At 49.3% G+C, this 18,862-nt stretch overlaps 30 non-coding genes across 30 annotated transcripts; all 30 read right to left on the bottom strand.

The window, feature by feature from the left end:
- Positions 1 to 391: 391 nt before the first annotated feature.
- trnav-aac (transfer RNA valine (anticodon AAC)) lies at positions 392 to 464 on the bottom strand. The gene has a single exon. It is a non-coding gene; the product is annotated as a tRNA-Val (tRNA).
- Positions 465 to 801: 337 nt separating this feature from the next.
- Positions 802 to 874, bottom strand: trnav-cac (transfer RNA valine (anticodon CAC)). The gene has a single exon. It is a non-coding gene; the product is annotated as a tRNA-Val (tRNA).
- A 695-nt stretch (positions 875 to 1,569) lies between these two features.
- On the bottom strand, positions 1,570 to 1,642 carry trnav-aac (transfer RNA valine (anticodon AAC)). The gene has a single exon. It is a non-coding gene; the product is annotated as a tRNA-Val (tRNA).
- Positions 1,643 to 1,979: 337 nt separating this feature from the next.
- Positions 1,980 to 2,052, bottom strand: trnav-cac (transfer RNA valine (anticodon CAC)). Its single transcript has one exon. It is a non-coding gene; the product is annotated as a tRNA-Val (tRNA).
- A 682-nt stretch (positions 2,053 to 2,734) lies between these two features.
- trnav-aac (transfer RNA valine (anticodon AAC)) lies at positions 2,735 to 2,807 on the bottom strand. Its single transcript has one exon. It is a non-coding gene; the product is annotated as a tRNA-Val (tRNA).
- A 337-nt stretch (positions 2,808 to 3,144) lies between these two features.
- On the bottom strand, positions 3,145 to 3,217 carry trnav-cac (transfer RNA valine (anticodon CAC)). Its single transcript has one exon. It is a non-coding gene; the product is annotated as a tRNA-Val (tRNA).
- A 673-nt stretch (positions 3,218 to 3,890) lies between these two features.
- On the bottom strand, positions 3,891 to 3,963 carry trnav-aac (transfer RNA valine (anticodon AAC)). Its single transcript has one exon. It is a non-coding gene; the product is annotated as a tRNA-Val (tRNA).
- Positions 3,964 to 4,300: 337 nt separating this feature from the next.
- trnav-cac (transfer RNA valine (anticodon CAC)) lies at positions 4,301 to 4,373 on the bottom strand. The gene has a single exon. It is a non-coding gene; the product is annotated as a tRNA-Val (tRNA).
- Positions 4,374 to 5,465: 1,092 nt separating this feature from the next.
- Positions 5,466 to 5,538, bottom strand: trnav-cac (transfer RNA valine (anticodon CAC)). Its single transcript has one exon. It is a non-coding gene; the product is annotated as a tRNA-Val (tRNA).
- A 682-nt stretch (positions 5,539 to 6,220) lies between these two features.
- trnav-aac (transfer RNA valine (anticodon AAC)) lies at positions 6,221 to 6,293 on the bottom strand. Its single transcript has one exon. It is a non-coding gene; the product is annotated as a tRNA-Val (tRNA).
- A 337-nt stretch (positions 6,294 to 6,630) lies between these two features.
- Positions 6,631 to 6,703, bottom strand: trnav-cac (transfer RNA valine (anticodon CAC)). Its single transcript has one exon. It is a non-coding gene; the product is annotated as a tRNA-Val (tRNA).
- A 682-nt stretch (positions 6,704 to 7,385) lies between these two features.
- trnav-aac (transfer RNA valine (anticodon AAC)) lies at positions 7,386 to 7,458 on the bottom strand. Its single transcript has one exon. It is a non-coding gene; the product is annotated as a tRNA-Val (tRNA).
- Positions 7,459 to 7,795: 337 nt separating this feature from the next.
- Positions 7,796 to 7,868, bottom strand: trnav-cac (transfer RNA valine (anticodon CAC)). Its single transcript has one exon. It is a non-coding gene; the product is annotated as a tRNA-Val (tRNA).
- A 682-nt stretch (positions 7,869 to 8,550) lies between these two features.
- On the bottom strand, positions 8,551 to 8,623 carry trnav-aac (transfer RNA valine (anticodon AAC)). The gene has a single exon. It is a non-coding gene; the product is annotated as a tRNA-Val (tRNA).
- Positions 8,624 to 8,960: 337 nt separating this feature from the next.
- Positions 8,961 to 9,033, bottom strand: trnav-cac (transfer RNA valine (anticodon CAC)). The gene has a single exon. It is a non-coding gene; the product is annotated as a tRNA-Val (tRNA).
- Positions 9,034 to 9,715: 682 nt separating this feature from the next.
- Positions 9,716 to 9,788, bottom strand: trnav-cac (transfer RNA valine (anticodon CAC)). The gene has a single exon. It is a non-coding gene; the product is annotated as a tRNA-Val (tRNA).
- A 682-nt stretch (positions 9,789 to 10,470) lies between these two features.
- On the bottom strand, positions 10,471 to 10,543 carry trnav-aac (transfer RNA valine (anticodon AAC)). Its single transcript has one exon. It is a non-coding gene; the product is annotated as a tRNA-Val (tRNA).
- A 337-nt stretch (positions 10,544 to 10,880) lies between these two features.
- Positions 10,881 to 10,953, bottom strand: trnav-cac (transfer RNA valine (anticodon CAC)). The gene has a single exon. It is a non-coding gene; the product is annotated as a tRNA-Val (tRNA).
- Positions 10,954 to 11,635: 682 nt separating this feature from the next.
- On the bottom strand, positions 11,636 to 11,708 carry trnav-cac (transfer RNA valine (anticodon CAC)). The gene has a single exon. It is a non-coding gene; the product is annotated as a tRNA-Val (tRNA).
- A 682-nt stretch (positions 11,709 to 12,390) lies between these two features.
- On the bottom strand, positions 12,391 to 12,463 carry trnav-aac (transfer RNA valine (anticodon AAC)). Its single transcript has one exon. It is a non-coding gene; the product is annotated as a tRNA-Val (tRNA).
- Positions 12,464 to 12,800: 337 nt separating this feature from the next.
- trnav-cac (transfer RNA valine (anticodon CAC)) lies at positions 12,801 to 12,873 on the bottom strand. Its single transcript has one exon. It is a non-coding gene; the product is annotated as a tRNA-Val (tRNA).
- Positions 12,874 to 13,555: 682 nt separating this feature from the next.
- On the bottom strand, positions 13,556 to 13,628 carry trnav-aac (transfer RNA valine (anticodon AAC)). The gene has a single exon. It is a non-coding gene; the product is annotated as a tRNA-Val (tRNA).
- Positions 13,629 to 13,965: 337 nt separating this feature from the next.
- trnav-cac (transfer RNA valine (anticodon CAC)) lies at positions 13,966 to 14,038 on the bottom strand. Its single transcript has one exon. It is a non-coding gene; the product is annotated as a tRNA-Val (tRNA).
- A 682-nt stretch (positions 14,039 to 14,720) lies between these two features.
- On the bottom strand, positions 14,721 to 14,793 carry trnav-aac (transfer RNA valine (anticodon AAC)). Its single transcript has one exon. It is a non-coding gene; the product is annotated as a tRNA-Val (tRNA).
- A 337-nt stretch (positions 14,794 to 15,130) lies between these two features.
- Positions 15,131 to 15,203, bottom strand: trnav-cac (transfer RNA valine (anticodon CAC)). Its single transcript has one exon. It is a non-coding gene; the product is annotated as a tRNA-Val (tRNA).
- Positions 15,204 to 15,885: 682 nt separating this feature from the next.
- On the bottom strand, positions 15,886 to 15,958 carry trnav-cac (transfer RNA valine (anticodon CAC)). The gene has a single exon. It is a non-coding gene; the product is annotated as a tRNA-Val (tRNA).
- A 682-nt stretch (positions 15,959 to 16,640) lies between these two features.
- Positions 16,641 to 16,713, bottom strand: trnav-aac (transfer RNA valine (anticodon AAC)). The gene has a single exon. It is a non-coding gene; the product is annotated as a tRNA-Val (tRNA).
- Positions 16,714 to 17,050: 337 nt separating this feature from the next.
- Positions 17,051 to 17,123, bottom strand: trnav-cac (transfer RNA valine (anticodon CAC)). Its single transcript has one exon. It is a non-coding gene; the product is annotated as a tRNA-Val (tRNA).
- Positions 17,124 to 17,805: 682 nt separating this feature from the next.
- On the bottom strand, positions 17,806 to 17,878 carry trnav-aac (transfer RNA valine (anticodon AAC)). The gene has a single exon. It is a non-coding gene; the product is annotated as a tRNA-Val (tRNA).
- A 337-nt stretch (positions 17,879 to 18,215) lies between these two features.
- Positions 18,216 to 18,288, bottom strand: trnav-cac (transfer RNA valine (anticodon CAC)). The gene has a single exon. It is a non-coding gene; the product is annotated as a tRNA-Val (tRNA).
- Between the last annotated feature and the right edge of the window lie 574 nt (positions 18,289 to 18,862).

An 18,862-nucleotide genomic window follows, 5' to 3' on the forward strand; every position in this document is an offset into this window, starting at 1 on the left:
TTACCAGGCTTCTAGAGAGCTACATAACGACCCACTTATTTGAATCGGGTGTGTTGGAGCAGGGAAACATCTCAAACATGCAGGGCAGGGCAGGGCAGGTGGGACCAGGATCGCGAAGGACTGGTCTGAAGGTCTCAGAAGTAACAAAGGTCCTTGGCCCATGACATTCATGGTAATCTTGCTGAACGGGATTCTACCGACTGGTAGAAACAACGGAACGGCTTAAAAGGCGAATCCGCACAAGTCGCACCAGGGTAGCTGACTTCCCATTTCAAAGAATGACATGTCAACTCCACTGAATCATGGGACTTCTTGGGACATTGGGACTACATGGGACATTAACTACTCTCGAGAGGATCGCCATTGGACGAAACCCGAGGAAAGATGCAGAAGTTTCCGCCCGGTCTCGAACCGGGGACCTTTCGCGTGTTAAGCGAACGTGATAACCGCTACACTACGGAAACTGCCAACTCCTGAAAGACAGAAGCCCAGTGCACACACAAACACGCAAGTAACAAGGAAACAGAACAAGGACACACATTTAAAATCTCGACATGGGCATTTCGGCTCATGAACTAGTTGATACTCTTCTTCAGCAAGCTAGCAACAAATGAGATTGTCCAAAGCAACCTTTCCCAATCCTGGACCTCAGGTTTCCCTGCTCTGCATGCGTTAGACCTTATTGGACCCTTACCAAGCTCTACAGAAAAGGACGGAGCATGTGGCACCAGGGTACTCCAACAAACTCGTAACTGTCGACAATGCATCAATTATTTACGAGACTGCTGATAAAAGGGGACATGTTTCCGCCCGGTCTCGAACCGGGGACCTTTCGCGTGTGAGGCGAACGTGATAGCCACTACACTACGGAAACTTCTTCCTAACCAACAACAGAATCTCACTCCACACCCACACAAACAAGGACACAGAACGAGGACACAGAACGAGGACACGCCTTTATCATGTCAAATGGGCATTTGGGCTCATGAACCAGTTGATATGGTTCTTCAACAAGTCAGCGGGCACTGAGACGGTCTAAGGCAGTGGTTCTCAACCCTTGTCCTCAGGCCAGCATGCTTTAGATCAGTGGTTCTTAACCCTGTCCTCAGGGAAACCCCTGTCCTGCATGTTTTTAGAGGTTTCTTGGCTCCAACACACCTGATTCAAATGCATGTTGGTTACCAGGCTTCTAGAGAGCTACATAACGACCCACTTATTTGAATCGGGTGTGTTGGAGCAGGGAAACATCTCAAACATGCAGGGCAGGGCAGGGCAGGTGGGACCAGGATCGCGAAGGACTGGTCTGAAGGTCTCAGAAGTAACAAAGGTCCTTGGCCCATGACATTCATGGTAATCTTGCTGAACGGGATTCTACCGACTGGTAGAAACAACGGAACGGCTTAAAAGGCGAATCCGCACAAGTCGCACCAGGGTAGCTGACTTCCCATTTCAAAGAATGACATGTCAACTCCACTGAATCATGGGACTTCTTGGGACATTGGGACTACATGGGACATTAACTACTCTCGAGAGGATCGCCATTGGACGAAACCCGAGGAAAGATGCAGAAGTTTCCGCCCGGTCTCGAACCGGGGACCTTTCGCGTGTTAAGCGAACGTGATAACCGCTACACTACGGAAACTGCCAACTCCTGAAAGACAGAAGCCCAGTGCACACACAAACACGCAAGTAACAAGGAAACAGAACAAGGACACACATTTAAAATCTCGACATGGGCATTTCGGCTCATGAACTAGTTGATACTCTTCTTCAGCAAGCTAGCAACAAATGAGATTGTCCAAAGCAACCTTTCCCAATCCTGGACCTCAGGTTTCCCTGCTCTGCATGCGTTAGACCTTATTGGACCCTTACCAAGCTCTACAGAAAAGGACGGAGCATGTGGCACCAGGGTACTCCAACAAACTCGTAACTGTCGACAATGCATCAATTATTTACGAGACTGCTGATAAAAGGGGACATGTTTCCGCCCGGTCTCGAACCGGGGACCTTTCGCGTGTGAGGCGAACGTGATAGCCACTACACTACGGAAACTTCTTCCTAACCAACAACAGAATCTCACTCCACACCCACACAAACAAGGACACAGAACGAGGACACGCCTTTATCATGTCAAATGGGCATTTGGGCTCATGAACCAGTTGATATGGTTCTTCAACAAGTCAGCGGGCACTGAGACGGTCTAAGGCAGTGGTTCTCAACCCTTGTCCTCAGGCCAGCATGCTTTAGATCAGTGGTTCTTAACCCTGTCCTCAGGGAAACCCCTGTCCTGCATGTTTTTAGAGGTTTCTTGGCTCCAACACACCTGATTCAAATGCATGTTGGTTACCAGGCTTCTAGAGAGCTACATAACGACCCACTTATTTGAATCGGGTGTGTTGGAGCAGGGAAACATCTCAAACATGCAGGGCAGGGCAGGGCAGGTGGGACCAGGATCGCGAAGGACTGGTCTGAAGGTCTCAGAAGTAACAAAGGTCCTTGGCCCATGACATTCATGGTAATCTTGCTGAACGGGATTCTACCGACTGGTAGAAACAACGGAACGGCTTAAAAGGCGAATCCGCACAAGTCGCACCAGGGTAGCTGACTTCCCATTTCAAAGAATGACATGTCAACTCCACTGAATCATGGGACTTCTTGGGACATTGGGACTACATGGGACATTAACTACTCTCGAGAGGATCGCCATTGGACGAAACCCGAGGAAAGATGCAGAAGTTTCCGCCCGGTCTCGAACCGGGGACCTTTCGCGTGTTAAGCGAACGTGATAACCGCTACACTACGGAAACTGCCAACTCCTGAAAGACAGAAGCCCAGTGCACACACAAACAGGCAAGTAACAAGGAAACAGAACAAGGACACACATTTAAAATCTCGACATGGGCATTTCGGCTCATGAACTAGTTGATACTCTTCTTCAGCAAGCTAGCAACAAATGAGATTGTCCAAAGCAACCTTTCCCAATCCTGGACCTCAGGTTTCCCTGCTCTGCATGCGTTAGACCTTATTGGACCCTTACCAAGCTCTACAGAAAAGGACGGAGCATGTGGCACCAGGGTACTCCAACAAACTCGTAACTGTCGACAATGCATCAATTATTTACGAGACTGCTGATAAAAGGGGACATGTTTCCGCCCGGTCTCGAACCGGGGACCTTTCGCGTGTGAGGCGAACGTGATAGCCACTACACTACGGAAACTTCTTCCTAACCAACAACAGAATCTCACTCCACACCCACACAAACAAGGACACAGAACGAGGACACGCCTTTATCATGTCAAATGGGCATTTGGGCTCATGAACCAGTTGATATGGTTCTTCAACAAGTCAGCGGGCACTGAGACGGTCTAAGGCAGTGGTTCTCAACCCTTGTCCTCAGGCCAGCATGCTTTAGATCAGTGGTTCTTAACCCTGTCCTCAGGGAACCCCTGTCCTGCATGTTTTTAGAGGTTTCTTGGCTCCAACACACCTGATTCAAATGCATGTTGGTTACCAGGCTTCTAGAGAGCTACATAACGACCCACTTATTTGAATCGGGTGTGTTGGAGCAGGGAAACATCTCAAACATGCAGGGCAGGGCAGGGCAGGTGGGACCAGGATCGCGAAGGACTGGTCTGAAGGTCTCAGAAGTAACAAAGGTCCTTGGCCCATGACATTCATGGTAATCTTGCTGAACGGGATTCTACCGACTGGTAGAAACAACGGAACGGCTTAAAAGGCGAATCCGCACAAGTCGCACCAGGGTAGCTGACTTCCCATTTCAAAGAATGACATGTCAACTCCACTGAATCATGGGACTTCTTGGGACTACATGGGACATTAACTACTCTCGAGAGGATCGCCATTGGACGAAACCCGAGGAAAGATGCAGAAGTTTCCGCCCGGTCTCGAACCGGGGACCTTTCGCGTGTTAAGCGAACGTGATAACCGCTACACTACGGAAACTGCCAATTCCTGAAAGACAGAAGCCCAGTGCACACACAAACAGGCAAGTAACAAGGAAACAGAACAAGGACACACATTTAAAATCTCGACATGGGCATTTCGGCTCATGAACTAGTTGATACTCTTCTTCAGCAAGCTAGCAACAAATGAGATTGTCCAAAGCAACCTTTCCCAATCCTGGACCTCAGGTTTCCCTGCTCTGCATGCGTTAGACCTTATTGGACCCTTACCAAGCTCTACAGAAAAGGACGGAGCATGTGGCACCAGGGTACTCCAACAAACTCGTAACTGTCGACAATGCATCAATTATTTACGAGACTGCTGATAAAAGGGGACATGTTTCCGCCCGGTCTCGAACCGGGGACCTTTCGCGTGTGAGGCGAACGTGATAGCCACTACACTACGGAAACTTCTTCCTAACCAACAACAGAATCTCACTCCACACCCACACAAACAAGGACACAGAACGAGGACACGCCTTTATCATGTCAAATGGGCATTTGGGCTCATGAACCAGTTGATATGGTTCTTCAACAAGTCAGCGGGCACTGAGACGGTCTAAGGCAGTGGTTCTCAACCCTTGTCCTCAGGCCAGCATGCTTTAGATCAGTGGTTCTTAACCCTGTCCTCAGGGAAACCCCTGTCCTGCATGTTTTTAGAGGTTTCTTGGCTCCAACACACCTGATTCAAATGCATGTTGGTTACCAGGCTTCTAGAGAGCTACATAACGACCCACTTATTTGAATCGGGTGTGTTGGAGCAGGGAAACATCTCAAACATGCAGGGCAGGGCAGGGCAGGTGGGACCAGGATCGCGAAGGACTGGTCTGAAGGTCTCAGAAGTAACAAAGGTCCTTGGCCCATGACATTCATGGTAATCTTGCTGAACGGGATTCTACCGACTGGTAGAAACAACGGAACGGCTTAAAAGGCGAATCCGCACAAGTCGCACCAGGGTAGCTGACTTCCCATTTCAAAGAATGACATGTCAACTCCACTGAATCATGGGACTTCTTGGGACATTGGGACTACATGGGACATTAACTACTCTCGAGAGGATCGCCATTGGACGAAACCCGAGGAAAGATGCAGAAGGTTCCGCCCGGTCTCGAACCGGGGACCTTTCGCGTGTTAAGCGAACGTGATAACCGCTACACTGCGGAAACTGCCAACTCCTGAAAGACAGAAGCCCAGTGCACACACAAACAGGCAAGTAACAAGGAAACAGAACAAGGACACACATTTAAAATCTCGACATGGGCATTTCGGCTCATGAACTAGTTGATACTCTTCTTCAGCAAGCTAGCAACAAATGAGATTGTCCAAAGCAACCTTTCCCAATCCTGGACCTCAGGTTTCCCTGCTCTGCATGCGTTAGACCTTATTGGACCCTTACCAAGCTCTACAGAAAAGGACGGAGCATGTGGCACCAGGGTACTCCAACAAACTCGTAACTGCCGACAATGCATCAATTATTTACGAGACTGCTGATAAAAGGGGACATGTTTCCGCCCGGTCTCGAACCGGGGACCTTTCGCGTGTGAGGCGAACGTGATAGCCACTACACTACGGAAACTTCTTCCTAACCAACAACAGAATCTCACTCCACACCCACACAAACAAGGACACAGAACGAGGACACGCCTTTATCATGTCAAATGGGCATTTGGGCTCATGAACCAGTTGATATGGTTCTTCAACAAGTCAGCGGGCACTGAGACGGTCTAAGGCAGTGGTTCTCAACCCTTGTCCTCAGGCCAGCATGCTTTAGATCAGTGGTTCTTAACCCTGTCCTCAGGGAAACCCCTGTCCTGCATGTTTTTAGAGGTTTCTTGGCTCCAACACACCTGATTCAAATGCATGTTGGTTACCAGGCTTCTAGAGAGCTACATAACGACCCACTTATTTGAATCGGGTGTGTTGGAGCAGGGAAACATCTCAAACATGCAGGGCAGGGCAGGGCAGGTGGGACCAGGATCGCGAAGGACTGGTCTGAAGGTCTCAGAAGTAACAAAGGTCCTTGGCCCATGACATTCATGGTAATCTTGCTGAACGGGATTCTACCGACTGGTAGAAACAACGGAACGGCTTAAAAGGCGAATCCGCACAAGTCGCACCAGGGTAGCTGACTTCCCATTTCAAAGAATGACATGTCAACTCCACTGAATCATGGGACTTCTTGGGACATTGGGACTACATGGGACATTAACTACTCTCGAGAGGATCGCCATTGGACGAAACCCGAGGAAAGATGCAGAAGTTTCCGCCCGGTCTCGAACCGGGGACCTTTCGCGTGTTAAGCGAACGTGATAACCGCTACACTACGGAAACTGCCAACTCCTGAAAGACAGAAGCCCAGTGCACACACAAACACGCAAGTAACAAGGAAACAGAACAAGGACACACATTTAAAATCTCGACATGGGCATTTCGGCTCATGAACTAGTTGATACTCTTCTTCAGCAAGCTAGCAACAAATGAGATTGTCCAAAGCAACCTTTCCCAATCCTGGACCTCAGGTTTCCCTGCTCTGCATGCGTTAGACCTTATTGGACCCTTACCAAGCTCTACAGAAAAGGACGGAGCATGTGGCACCAGGGTACTCCAACAAACTCGTAACTGTCGACAATGCATCAATTATTTACGAGACTGCTGATAAAAGGGGACATGTTTCCGCCCGGTCTCGAACCGCGGACCTTTCGCGTGTGAGGCGAACGTGATAGCCACTACACTACGGAAACTTCTTCCTAACCAACAACAGAATCTCACTCCACACCCACACAAACAAGGACACAGAACGAGGACACGCCTTTATCATGTCAAATGGGCATTTGGGCTCATGAACCAGTTGATATGGTTCTTCAACAAGTCAGCGGGCACTGAGACGGTCTAAGGCAGTGGTTCTCAACCCTTGTCCTCAGGCCAGCATGCTTTAGATCAGTGGTTCTTAACCCTGTCCTCAGGGAAACCCCTGTCCTGCATGTTTTTAGAGGTTTCTTGGCTCCAACACACCTGATTCAAATGCATGTTGGTTACCAGGCTTCTAGAGAGCTACATAACGACCCACTTATTTGAATCGGGTGTGTTGGAGCAGGGAAACATCTCAAACATGCAGGGCAGGGCAGGGCAGGTGGGACCAGGATCGCGAAGGACTGGTCTGAAGGTCTCAGAAGTAACAAAGGTCCTTGGCCCATGACATTCATGGTAATCTTGCTGAACGGGATTCTACCGACTGGTAGAAACAACGGAACGGCTTAAAAGGCGAATCCGCACAAGTCGCACCAGGGTAGCTGACTTCCCATTTCAAAGAATGACATGTCAACTCCACTGAATCATGGGACTTCTTGGGACATTGGGACTACATGGGACATTAACTACTCTCGAGAGGATCGCCATTGGACGAAACCCGAGGAAAGATGCAGAAGTTTCCGCCCGGTCTCGAACCGGGGACCTTTCGCGTGTTAAGCGAACGTGATAACCGCTACACTACGGAAACTGCCAACTCCTGAAAGACAGAAGCCCAGTGCACACACAAACACGCAAGTAACAAGGAAACAGAACAAGGACACACATTTAAAATCTCGACATGGGCATTTCGGCTCATGAACTAGTTGATACTCTTCTTCAGCAAGCTAGCAACAAATGAGATTGTCCAAAGCAACCTTTCCCAATCCTGGACCTCAGGTTTCCCTGCTCTGCATGCGTTAGACCTTATTGGACCCTTACCAAGCTCTACAGAAAAGGACGGAGCATGTGGCACCAGGGTACTCCAACAAACTCGTAACTGTCGACAATGCATCAATTATTTACGAGACTGCTGATAAAAGGGGACATGTTTCCGCCCGGTCTCGAACCGGGGACCTTTCGCGTGTGAGGCGAACGTGATAGCCACTACACTACGGAAACTTCTTCCTAACCAACAACAGAATCTCACTCCACACCCACACAAACAAGGACACAGAACGAGGACACGCCTTTATCATGTCAAATGGGCATTTGGGCTCATGAACCAGTTGATATGGTTCTTCAACAAGTCAGCGGGCACTGAGACGGTCTAAGGCAGTGGTTCTCAACCCTTGTCCTCAGGCCAGCATGCTTTAGATCAGTGGTTCTTAACCCTGTCCTCAGGGAAACCCCTGTCCTGCATGTTTTTAGAGGTTTCTTGGCTCCAACACACCTGATTCAAATGCATGTTGGTTACCAGGCTTCTAGAGAGCTACATAACGACCCACTTATTTGAATCGGGTGTGTTGGAGCAGGGAAACATCTCAAACATGCAGGGCAGGGCAGGGCAGGTGGGACCAGGATCGCGAAGGACTGGTCTGAAGGTCTCAGAAGTAACAAAGGTCCTTGGCCCATGACATTCATGGTAATCTTGCTGAACGGGATTCTACCGACTGGTAGAAACAACGGAACGGCTTAAAAGGCGAATCCGCACAAGTCGCACCAGGGTAGCTGACTTCCCATTTCAAAGAATGACATGTCAACTCCACTGAATCATGGGACTTCTTGGGACATTGGGACTACATGGGACATTAACTACTCTCGAGAGGATCGCCATTGGACGAAACCCGAGGAAAGATGCAGAAGTTTCCGCCCGGTCTCGAACCGGGGACCTTTCGCGTGTTAAGCGAACGTGATAACCGCTACACTACGGAAACTGCCAACTCCTGAAAGACAGAAGCCCAGTGCACACACAAACACGCAAGTAACAAGGAAACAGAACAAGGACACACATTTAAAATCTCGACATGGGCATTTCGGCTCATGAACTAGTTGATACTCTTCTTCAGCAAGCTAGCAACAAATGAGATTGTCCAAAGCAACCTTTCCCAATCCTGGACCTCAGGTTTCCCTGCTCTGCATGCGTTAGACCTTATTGGACCCTTACCAAGCTCTACAGAAAAGGACGGAGCATGTGGCACCAGGGTACTCCAACAAACTCGTAACTGTCGACAATGCATCAATTATTTACGAGACTGCTGATAAAAGGGGACATGTTTCCGCCCGGTCTCGAACCGGGGACCTTTCGCGTGTGAGGCGAACGTGATAGCCACTACACTACGGAAACTTCTTCCTAACCAACAACAGAATCTCACTCCACACCCACACAAACAAGGACACAGAACGAGGACACGCCTTTATCATGTCAAATGGGCATTTGGGCTCATGAACCAGTTGATATGGTTCTTCAACAAGTCAGCGGGCACTGAGACGGTCTAAGGCAGTGGTTCTCAACCCTTGTCCTCAGGCCAGCATGCTTTAGATCAGTGGTTCTTAACCCTGTCCTCAGGGAAACCCCTGTCCTGCATGTTTTTAGAGGTTTCTTGGCTCCAACACACCTGATTCAAATGCATGTTGGTTACCAGGCTTCTAGAGAGCTACATAACGACCCACTTATTTGAATCGGGTGTGTTGGAGCAGGGAAACATCTCAAACATGCAGGGCAGGGCAGGGCAGGTGGGACCAGGATCGCGAAGGACTGGTCTGAAGGTCTCAGAAGTAACAAAGGTCCTTGGCCCATGACATTCATGGTAATCTTGCTGAACGGGATTCTACCGACTGGTAGAAACAACGGAACGGCTTAAAAGGCGAATCCGCACAAGTCGCACCAGGGTAGCTGACTTCCCATTTCAAAGAATGACATGTCAACTCCACTGAATCATGGGACTTCTTGGGACATTGGGACTACATGGGACATTAACTACTCTCGAGAGGATCGCCATTGGACGAAACCCGAGGAAAGATGCAGAAGTTTCCGCCCGGTCTCGAACCGGGGACCTTTCGCGTGTGAGGCGAACGTGATAGCCACTACACTACGGAAACTTCATCCTAACCAACAACAGAATCTCACTCCACACCCACACAAACAAGGACACAGAACGAGGACACGCCTTTATCATGTCAAATGGGCATTTGGGCTCATGAACCAGTTGATATGGTTCTTCAACAAGTCAGCGGGCACTGAGACGGTCTAAGGCAGTGGTTCTCAACCCTTGTCCTCAGGCCAGCATGCTTTAAATCAGTGGTTCTTAACCCTGTCCTCAGGGAAACCCCTGTCCTGCATGTTTTTAGAGGTTTCTTGGCTCCAACACACCTGATTCAAATGCATGTTGGTTACCAGGCTTCTAGAGAGCTACATAACGACCCACTTATTTGAATCGGGTGTGTTGGAGCAGGGAAACATCTCAAACATGCAGGGCAGGGCAGGGCAGGTGGGACCAGGATCGCGAAGGACTGGTCTGAAGGTCTCAGAAGTAACAAAGGTCCTTGGCCCATGACATTCATGGTAATCTTGCTGAACGGGATTCTACCGACTGGTAGAAACAACGGAACGGCTTAAAAGGCGAATCCGCACAAGTCGCACCAGGGTAGCTGACTTCCCATTTCAAAGAATGACATGTCAACTCCACTGAATCATGGGACTTCTTGGGACATTGGGACTACATGGGACATTAACTACTCTCGAGAGGATCGCCATTGGACGAAACCCGAGGAAAGATGCAGAAGTTTCCGCCCGGTCTCGAACCGGGGACCTTTCGCGTGTTAAGCGAACGTGATAACCGCTACACTACGGAAACTGCCAACTCCTGAAAGACAGAAGCCCAGTGCACACACAAACACGCAAGTAACAAGGAAACAGAACAAGGACACACATTTAAAATCTCGACATGGGCATTTCGGCTCATGAACTAGTTGATACTCTTCTTCAGCAAGCTAGCAACAAATGAGATTGTCCAAAGCAACCTTTCCCAATCCTGGACCTCAGGTTTCCCTGCTCTGCATGCGTTAGACCTTATTGGACCCTTACCAAGCTCTACAGAAAAGGACGGAGCATGTGGCACCAGGGTACTCCAACAAACTCGTAACTGTCGACAATGCATCAATTATTTACGAGACTGCTGATAAAAGGGGACATGTTTCCGCCCGGTCTCGAACCGGGGACCTTTCGCGTGTGAGGCGAACGTGATAGCCACTACACTACGGAAACTTCTTCCTAACCAACAACAGAATCTCACTCCACACCCACACAAACAAGGACACAGAACGAGGACACGCCTTTATCATGTCAAATGGGCATTTGGGCTCATGAACCAGTTGATATGGTTCTTCAACAAGTCAGCGGGCACTGAGACGGTCTAAGGCAGTGGTTCTCAACCCTTGTCCTCAGGCCAGCATGCTTTAGATCAGTGGTTCTTAACCCTGTCCTCAGGGAAACCCCTGTCCTGCATGTTTTTAGAGGTTTCTTGGCTCCAACACACCTGATTCAAATGCATGTTGGTTACCAGGCTTCTAGAGAGCTACATAACGACCCACTTATTTGAATCGGGTGTGTTGGAGCAGGGAAACATCTCAAACATGCAGGGCAGGGCAGGGCAGGTGGGACCAGGATCGCGAAGGACTGGTCTGAAGGTCTCAGAAGTAACAAAGGTCCTTGGCCCATGACATTCATGGTAATCTTGCTGAACGGGATTCTACCGACTGGTAGAAACAACGGAACGGCTTAAAAGGCGAATCCGCACAAGTCGCACCAGGGTAGCTGACTTCCCATTTCAAAGAATGACATGTCAACTCCACTGAATCATGGGACTTCTTGGGACATTGGGACTACATGGGACATTAACTACTCTCGAGAGGATCGCCATTGGACGAAACCCGAGGAAAGATGCAGAAGTTTCCGCCCGGTCTCGAACCGGGGACCTTTCGCGTGTGAGGCGAACGTGATAGCCACTACACTACAGAAACTTCATCCTAACCAACAACAGAATCTCACTCCACACCCACACAAACAAGGACACAGAACGAGGACACGCCTTTATCATGTCAAATGGGCATTTGGGCTCATGAACCAGTTGATATGGTTCTTCAACAAGTCAGCGGGCACTGAGACGGTCTAAGGCAGTGGTTCTCAACCCTTGTCCTCAGGCCAGCATGCTTTAAATCAGTGGTTCTTAACCCTGTCCTCAGGGAAACCCCTGTCCTGCATGTTTTTAGAGGTTTCTTGGCTCCAACACACCTGATTCAAATGCATGTTGGTTACCAGGCTTCTAGAGAGCTACATAACGACCCACTTATTTGAATCGGGTGTGTTGGAGCAGGGAAACATCTCAAACATGCAGGGCAGGGCAGGGCAGGTGGGACCAGGATCGCGAAGGACTGGTCTGAAGGTCTCAGAAGTAACAAAGGTCCTTGGCCCATGACATTCATGGTAATCTTGCTGAACGGGATTCTACCGACTGGTAGAAACAACGGAACGGCTTAAAAGGCGAATCCGCACAAGTCGCACCAGGGTAGCTGACTTCCCATTTCAAAGAATGACATGTCAACTCCACTGAATCATGGGACTTCTTGGGACATTGGGACTACATGGGACATTAACTACTCTCGAGAGGATCGCCATTGGACGAAACCCGAGGAAAGATGCAGAAGTTTCCGCCCGGTCTCGAACCGGGGACCTTTCGCGTGTTAAGCGAACGTGATAACCGCTACACTACGGAAACTGCCAACTCCTGAAAGACAGAAGCCCAGTGCACACACAAACACGCAAGTAACAAGGAAACAGAACAAGGACACACATTTAAAATCTCGACATGGGCATTTCGGCTCATGAACTAGTTGATACTCTTCTTCAGCAAGCTAGCAACAAATGAGATTGTCCAAAGCAACCTTTCCCAATCCTGGACCTCAGGTTTCCCTGCTCTGCATGCGTTAGACCTTATTGGACCCTTACCAAGCTCTACAGAAAAGGACGGAGCATGTGGCACCAGGGTACTCCAACAAACTCGTAACTGTCGACAATGCATCAATTATTTACGAGACTGCTGATAAAAGGGGACATGTTTCCGCCCGGTCTCGAACCGCGGACCTTTCGCGTGTGAGGCGAACGTGATAGCCACTACACTACGGAAACTTCTTCCTAACCAACAACAGAATCTCACTCCACACCCACACAAACAAGGACACAGAACGAGGACACGCCTTTATCATGTCAAATGGGCATTTGGGCTCATGAACCAGTTGATATGGTTCTTCAACAAGTCAGCGGGCACTGAGACGGTCTAAGGCAGTGGTTCTCAACCCTTGTCCTCAGGCCAGCATGCTTTAGATCAGTGGTTCTTAACCCTGTCCTCAGGGAAACCCCTGTCCTGCATGTTTTTAGAGGTTTCTTGGCTCCAACACACCTGATTCAAATGCATGTTGGTTACCAGGCTTCTAGAGAGCTACATAACGACCCACTTATTTGAATCGGGTGTGTTGGAGCAGGGAAACATCTCAAACATGCAGGGCAGGGCAGGGCAGGTGGGACCAGGATCGCGAAGGACTGGTCTGAAGGTCTCAGAAGTAACAAAGGTCCTTGGCCCATGACATTCATGGTAATCTTGCTGAACGGGATTCTACCGACTGGTAGAAACAACGGAACGGCTTAAAAGGCGAATCCGCACAAGTCGCACCAGGGTAGCTGACTTCCCATTTCAAAGAATGACATGTCAACTCCACTGAATCATGGGACTTCTTGGGACATTGGGACTACATGGGACATTAACTACTCTCGAGAGGATCGCCATTGGACGAAACCCGAGGAAAGATGCAGAAGTTTCCGCCCGGTCTCGAACCGGGGACCTTTCGCGTGTTAAGCGAACGTGATAACCGCTACACTACGGAAACTGCCAACTCCTGAAAGACAGAAGCCCAGTGCACACACAAACACGCAAGTAACAAGGAAACAGAACAAGGACACACATTTAAAATCTCGACATGGGCATTTCGGCTCATGAACTAGTTGATACTCTTCTTCAGCAAGCTAGCAACAAATGAGATTGTCCAAAGCAACCTTTCCCAATCCTGGACCTCAGGTTTCCCTGCTCTGCATGCGTTAGACCTTATTGGACCCTTACCAAGCTCTACAGAAAAGGACGGAGCATGTGGCACCAGGGTACTCCAACAAACTCGTAACTGTCGACAATGCATCAATTATTTACGAGACTGCTGATAAAAGGGGACATGTTTCCGCCCGGTCTCGAACCGGGGACCTTTCGCGTGTGAGGCGAACGTGATAGCCACTACACTACGGAAACTTCTTCCTAACCAACAACAGAATCTCACTCCACACCCACACAAACAAGGACACAGAACGAGGACACGCCTTTATCATGTCAAATGGGCATTTGGGCTCATGAACCAGTTGATATGGTTCTTCAACAAGTCAGCGGGCACTGAGACGGTCTAAGGCAGTGGTTCTCAACCCTTGTCCTCAGGCCAGCATGCTTTAGATCAGTGGTTCTTAACCCTGTCCTCAGGGAAACCCCTGTCCTGCATGTTTTTAGAGGTTTCTTGGCTCCAACACACCTGATTCAAATGCATGTTGGTTACCAGGCTTCTAGAGAGCTACATAACGACCCACTTATTTGAATCGGGTGTGTTGGAGCAGGGAAACATCTCAAACATGCAGGGCAGGGCAGGGCAGGTGGGACCAGGATCGCGAAGGACTGGTCTGAAGGTCTCAGAAGTAACAAAGGTCCTTGGCCCATGACATTCATGGTAATCTTGCTGAACGGGATTCTACCGACTGGTAGAAACAACGGAACGGCTTAAAAGGCGAATCCGCACAAGTCGCACCAGGGTAGCTGACTTCCCATTTCAAAGAATGACATGTCAACTCCACTGAATCATGGGACTTCTTGGGACATTGGGACTACATGGGACATTAACTACTCTCGAGAGGATCGCCATTGGACGAAACCCGAGGAAAGATGCAGAAGTTTCCGCCCGGTCTCGAACCGGGGACCTTTCGCGTGTTAAGCGAACGTGATAACCGCTACACTACGGAAACTGCCAACTCCTGAAAGACAGAAGCCCAGTGCACACACAAACACGCAAGTAACAAGGAAACAGAACAAGGACACACATTTAAAATCTCGACATGGGCATTTCGGCTCATGAACTAGTTGATACTCTTCTTCAGCAAGCTAGCAACAAATGAGATTGTCCAAAGCAACCTTTCCCAATCCTGGACCTCAGGTTTCCCTGCTCTGCATGCGTTAGACCTTATTGGACCCTTACCAAGCTCTACAGAAAAGGACGGAGCATGTGGCACCAGGGTACTCCAACAAACTCGTAACTGTCGACAATGCATCAATTATTTACGAGACTGCTGATAAAAGGGGACATGTTTCCGCCCGGTCTCGAACCGGGGACCTTTCGCGTGTGAGGCGAACGTGATAGCCACTACACTACGGAAACTTCTTCCTAACCAACAACAGAATCTCACTCCACACCCACACAAACAAGGACACAGAACGAGGACACGCCTTTATCATGTCAAATGGGCATTTGGGCTCATGAACCAGTTGATATGGTTCTTCAACAAGTCAGCGGGCACTGAGACGGTCTAAGGCAGTGGTTCTCAACCCTTGTCCTCAGGCCAGCATGCTTTAGATCAGTGGTTCTTAACCCTGTCCTCAGGGAAACCCCTGTCCTGCATGTTTTTAGAGGTTTCTTGGCTCCAACACACCTGATTCAAATGCATGTTGGTTACCAGGCTTCTAGAGAGCTACATAACGACCCACTTATTTGAATCGGGTGTGTTGGAGCAGGGAAACATCTCAAACATGCAGGGCAGGGCAGGGCAGGTGGGACCAGGATCGCGAAGGACTGGTCTGAAGGTCTCAGAAGTAACAAAGGTCCTTGGCCCATGACATTCATGGTAATCTTGCTGAACGGGATTCTACCGACTGGTAGAAACAACGGAACGGCTTAAAAGGCGAATCCGCACAAGTCGCACCAGGGTAGCTGACTTCCCATTTCAAAGAATGACATGTCAACTCCACTGAATCATGGGACTTCTTGGGACATTGGGACTACATGGGACATTAACTACTCTCGAGAGGATCGCCATTGGACGAAACCCGAGGAAAGATGCAGAAGTTTCCGCCCGGTCTCGAACCGGGGACCTTTCGCGTGTGAGGCGAACGTGATAGCCACTACACTACGGAAACTTCATCCTAACCAACAACAGAATCTCACTCCACACCCACACAAACAAGGACACAGAACGAGGACACGCCTTTATCATGTCAAATGGGCATTTGGGCTCATGAACCAGTTGATATGGTTCTTCAACAAGTCAGCGGGCACTGAGACGGTCTAAGGCAGTGGTTCTCAACCCTTGTCCTCAGGCCAGCATGCTTTAAATCAGTGGTTCTTAACCCTGTCCTCAGGGAAACCCCTGTCCTGCATGTTTTTAGAGGTTTCTTGGCTCCAACACACCTGATTCAAATGCATGTTGGTTACCAGGCTTCTAGAGAGCTACATAACGACCCACTTATTTGAATCGGGTGTGTTGGAGCAGGGAAACATCTCAAACATGCAGGGCAGGGCAGGGCAGGTGGGACCAGGATCGCGAAGGACTGGTCTGAAGGTCTCAGAAGTAACAAAGGTCCTTGGCCCATGACATTCATGGTAATCTTGCTGAACGGGATTCTACCGACTGGTAGAAACAACGGAACGGCTTAAAAGGCGAATCCGCACAAGTCGCACCAGGGTAGCTGACTTCCCATTTCAAAGAATGACATGTCAACTCCACTGAATCATGGGACTTCTTGGGACATTGGGACTACATGGGACATTAACTACTCTCGAGAGGATCGCCATTGGACGAAACCCGAGGAAAGATGCAGAAGTTTCCGCCCGGTCTCGAACCGGGGACCTTTCGCGTGTTAAGCGAACGTGATAACCGCTACACTACGGAAACTGCCAACTCCTGAAAGACAGAAGCCCAGTGCACACACAAACACGCAAGTAACAAGGAAACAGAACAAGGACACACATTTAAAATCTCGACATGGGCATTTCGGCTCATGAACTAGTTGATACTCTTCTTCAGCAAGCTAGCAACAAATGAGATTGTCCAAAGCAACCTTTCCCAATCCTGGACCTCAGGTTTCCCTGCTCTGCATGCGTTAGACCTTATTGGACCCTTACCAAGCTCTACAGAAAAGGACGGAGCATGTGGCACCAGGGTACTCCAACAAACTCGTAACTGTCGACAATGCATCAATTATTTACGAGACTGCTGATAAAAGGGGACATGTTTCCGCCCGGTCTCGAACCGGGGACCTTTCGCGTGTGAGGCGAACGTGATAGCCACTACACTACGGAAACTTCTTCCTAACCAACAACAGAATCTCACTCCACACCCACACAAACAAGGACACAGAACGAGGACACGCCTTTATCATGTCAAATGGGCATTTGGGCTCATGAACCAGTTGATATGGTTCTTCAACAAGTCAGCGGGCACTGAGACGGTCTAAGGCAGTGGTTCTCAACCCTTGTCCTCAGGCCAGCATGCTTTAGATCAGTGGTTCTTAACCCTGTCCTCAGGGAAACCCCTGTCCTGCATGTTTTTAGAGGTTTCTTGGCTCCAACACACCTGATTCAAATGCATGTTGGTTACCAGGCTTCTAGAGAGCTACATAACGACCCACTTATTTGAATCGGGTGTGTTGGAGCAGGGAAACATCTCAAACATGCAGGGCAGGGCAGGGCAGGTGGGACCAGGATCGCGAAGGACTGGTCTGAAGGTCTCAGAAGTAACAAAGGTCCTTGGCCCATGACATTCATGGTAATCTTGCTGAACGGGATTCTACCGACTGGTAGAAACAACGGAACGGCTTAAAAGGCGAATCCGCACAAGTCGCACCAGGGTAGCTGACTTCCCATTTCAAAGAATGACATGTCAACTCCACTGAATCATGGGACTTCTTGGGACATTGGGACTACATGGGACATTAACTACTCTCGAGAGGATCGCCATTGGACGAAACCCGAGGAAAGATGCAGAAGTTTCCGCCCGGTCTCGAACCGGGGACCTTTCGCGTGTTAAGCGAACGTGATAACCGCTACACTACGGAAACTGCCAACTCCTGAAAGACAGAAGCCCAGTGCACACACAAACACGCAAGTAACAAGGAAACAGAACAAGGACACACATTTAAAATCTCGACATGGGCATTTCGGCTCATGAACTAGTTGATACTCTTCTTCAGCAAGCTAGCAACAAATGAGATTGTCCAAAGCAACCTTTCCCAATCCTGGACCTCAGGTTTCCCTGCTCTGCATGCGTTAGACCTTATTGGACCCTTACCAAGCTCTACAGAAAAGGACGGAGCATGTGGCACCAGGGTACTCCAACAAACTCGTAACTGTCGACAATGCATCAATTATTTACGAGACTGCTGATAAAAGGGGACATGTTTCCGCCCGGTCTCGAACCGGGGACCTTTCGCGTGTGAGGCGAACGTGATAGCCACTACACTACGGAAACTTCTTCCTAACCAACAACAGAATCTCACTCCACACCCACACAAACAAGGACACAGAACGAGGACACGCCTTTATCATGTCAAATGGGCATTTGGGCTCATGAACCAGTTGATATGGTTCTTCAACAAGTCAGCGGGCACTGAGACGGTCTAAGGCAGTGGTTCTCAACCCTTGTCCTCAGGCCAGCATGCTTTAGATCAGTGGTTCTTAACCCTGTCCTCAGGGAAACCCCTGTCCTGCATGTTTTTAGAGGTTTCTTGGCTCCAACACACCTGATTCAAATGCATGTTGGTTACCAGGCTTCTAGAGAGCTACATAACGACCCACTTATTTGAATCGGGTGTGTTGGAGCAGGGAAACATCTCAAACATGCAGGGCAGGGCAGGGCAGGTGGGACCAGGATCGCGAAGGACTGGTCTGAAGGTCTCAGAAGTAACAAAGGTCCTTGGCCCATGACATTCATGGTAATCTTGCTGAACGGGATTCTACCGACTGGTAGAAACAACGGAACGGCTTAAAAGGCGAATCCGCACAAGTCGCACCAGGGTAGCTGACTTCCCATTTCAAAGAATGAC

This window comes from Osmerus mordax, chromosome 17, assembly GCF_038355195.1.
Source record: "Osmerus mordax isolate fOsmMor3 chromosome 17, fOsmMor3.pri, whole genome shotgun sequence".
Classification (NCBI taxonomy): domain Eukaryota; kingdom Metazoa; phylum Chordata; class Actinopteri; order Osmeriformes; family Osmeridae; genus Osmerus; species Osmerus mordax.